Genomic DNA, 3,230 nt, shown 5'->3' with positions numbered 1-3,230 from the left:
CTATAGAGTCTCCTAGGAAGAAACTAATCTTACTCACTACTGTCATAGCTAGGAGAAAGGACAGACCTCACTTCCTACAGCATGGGGGAAAACTATCTAATATCACAGTGAATTTAAATAGGGCTGGTGTAGAACTGGGAATATGTTTTAACCAATTCTCCAGGTTCTAATGGGAATAGCTATTGAACCACACTCTATAAAACACAATGTTAATCCCATCTCAGCCTTTTGGCTAAGATCAAGTATAGTATTTCTTATCAGTTTAATACACAATGTTCATTTTCTCCACTGGTATTATACATTCATACAACCTATCTTGCAATAATCATTTTAAAATGATAAAATAATATACATTTATGGTAAAAGAATAAAATTCCATTTTAAAAGCTTTGGTAAACTAAATAATTTTTTGTAAAGATAAGACATTTTAATGACTAAGAAATCTTAAAACCTTAGTAGGCTCTAAGATTGCAAATCTCTTCTGTCATTTTGCCATTTGTCTATTAACTTCTTCCCTTTTTGAAAGAAATGTTTTATGTGAATGGAATTAAATTCATAAATTTCTTTGCCTTACGGGTTATGCTTTGAAAATTTAAGATTTTTATTAGAGAGGAGACTTTTTCATGAATGGTTATTGTTTTACCTGTCATAGTGAGGTTTAATTTAAATAGAGATCACATTGTACTCAGTAGGAATTAAGTTTTATTATTTTTCCATAGAGTTGGACAGCCTTATTTTGTTTTTTACAACACATCTATTTCCCATTGACTTAGGGGTCATTCTTGGGTATGTTTGTATATCTCCACAAATTACCTTTATACAGAGGTCTGTCTCTGTTGTTCTCTAAACTTTGCATTGATCTGTTCTGTTCTTGCACTAATCCACACTGCTTTTATTACTGTCTTTGTAATATTTTTATTTATATATTTTTATTTATTTGTATGTAATATATAATTTGTTAAGAATGTATATTTATATAATACTAAGTAATCCATCCAAGATCATGAAATATCTTTCTATAAATTCACTTTCATCATAAAGATCCTATGTTTTTGGTTAAGTCCAAAATATTTTTTTGATTTCTATTGATTTTATAAATTACAAAAACAGATAAAGGAGATAGAAAAAGGAAAAATATAGACTCACTTATGAACCTAGGTGCGTCATAAAATTATAGCTAACCATGAAAATATGGAAAAGGTGATGGGATATGAGTCCCTTGAATAGTCTATGTAATAGAGCAAATGTGATAGAATATCACTCCTGTGAACAATTAGGACTGTTAAGAAGGTTTTGCAAGTTTACCAGTGCCAACCTGAAATAATTGAAAGGATCAAAATCCAGATTAAAAGAGTTTATTCAAGTGTAAAGCTAAGAATAGCCATTCAGGTAACAGACTCCAAAGGAATGGGATCAGTACTCCAAAGCTGAAAGTTAAGGTCCACTTATATAGGTAGAAAACAACGAAATTTTGTAGGATTGTAACATTTTCTATACAAGGCTAGTTTATGAGTTATAACAATTTAGCTGCAGTTTGTCTTCTTTTTCATACATCTTGCTTTTTCTTTCTAATTCAAAAGAGTGTATTTAACATTCCCTCTTAAACAATGTGATACTCATGAAGTCTCTGTGGGAGAGAGGAAAGAGAGAAGATAATTTGTAATTAAGACCAATAGGTAGGAGGGAAGAAGTCTTCCCCAGCACCTCTCGGTCATTTACAATATTTTATAAAACAATATAAGTAAAAATGCTAACATATAATCAGAAAAACAAATGTTACAGCTTTCTAGGTTATAGCTGCCTGTTTACGTGACTCAGGTTTCATAATTACATTCCCTTAAGGCTCAAAATATTTTAAAGTTCCAACAGCTTAGATTGTGAATTACTTATTTTCACAGATGGAATTCAAGCTGTAACAATCATTAGAGGAAATGTGCAGAAAAATTGAAAGAAGACCAAAGAGTATCCGTTTGGAGCCACATTTCAGGGAAAAAAGAAAGAGGCATAATCTAAAATAATATAAAAATAGAAATATGAAAGCAATTATAATAAAAATTATGAGCCCTTCAGGCTTCCAAAATGAGAAGGTTATTAATGATGACAAAGCTGTGGGAATTGGAAAGAGGATTTAGTGAAATCAGAAGACTAGCGTGTGATTCCACTACTTAAACTTATTCTTCATTTTTTAAAGATGTAAAATAGTATTTCATTGTAAACTGTATTATTATTTGTGTTTATATGATTTAACAGAAAATGGTTCCTAAAATCGGTGAAATTTTAAAATCTGACTAAATGGGATCCAATTCTGAACTTTCCTAAACTTTTGTTTTATCTTATAAAACAAACAAACAAAAAAAATGTCCAGACGGCATTTATCTCTTTGGATAGCTTTAGTGTATTCTAGAAGGATTTTTTGGTATATTTACTGTTTACTGTGGTATTCACTTTTATTTTCCCTTTTAATTTTTTTCACTTTTGACTTGACCCTACTAATTTGAGTAAAAGAATATTTGTGCTTTTTGTTCCATAATTCTTCAATTAATTTCTTTTTCTTATTTTGAAGACACACCACAGGAAGTTAGGTATATACATATGGACTGATACATTGTGTTACCCTTCTAACCAAAAACCCCAGTATAATTGTTGTGAAAATGTGATTATTTTATAGATTTGGCTTCAAAGCCTAAAAACCGATTTGGGTAACACTTTTTCTTGAGAGATACAAAACACAAATTTTTCTATTATCTACCAATTTTATCCATTCAAATGACGATTGTATTTTCCTAAGAGACTTAGTTTTGTGCTAATAAAGACTGTATCAAACACTCACATTTATTGACATCTAAATGCCACCATGTTGAGTGAAATCTAGATGTAGCCTATTGTTATAAAAATGTCAATCCATTGTATCACCCAAGGACAGTCTTGAAAGAGAATGTTTTATAAGGTATTTATTCTTTATTGATTTTGAATGAACAAAAAAAATGAAAGCATACTTTTAAAAGTCATACTTAAATTTTTAAAATTACAGCTAACATTTGGGCTTTCTGAACAGTCCCTGAATAATATTTAAGAACCTAGACTCAAGCCAGACTCTCGGGTTTGTTGGTTCCTTGACTTACTCTTTATGAAGCCCTGAGCAGGGTGCCACACTTCTGAGCACTTATTACGTGCAAGAACTGTTCTATTTTCCATTAATTAGCCCAATTTACAGATGAGACAGCGGTGGC

At 30.7% G+C, this 3,230-nt stretch overlaps 1 pseudogene; it reads left to right on the top strand.

Moving 5' to 3' along the window:
- The first annotated feature begins 212 nt into the window (after positions 1-212).
- Positions 213-315, top strand: LOC112134844 (U2 spliceosomal RNA; annotated as a pseudogene).
- The last annotated feature ends 2,915 nt before the right edge of the window (positions 316-3,230 follow it).

The sequence above is a fragment of the Pongo abelii genome, chromosome 7 (assembly GCF_028885655.2).
Source record: "Pongo abelii isolate AG06213 chromosome 7, NHGRI_mPonAbe1-v2.0_pri, whole genome shotgun sequence".
Lineage (NCBI taxonomy): Eukaryota > Metazoa > Chordata > Mammalia > Primates > Hominidae > Pongo > Pongo abelii.
Note: the sequence above shows the minus strand (reverse complement) of the source record. Positions and strands in the feature narration are given on the sequence as shown.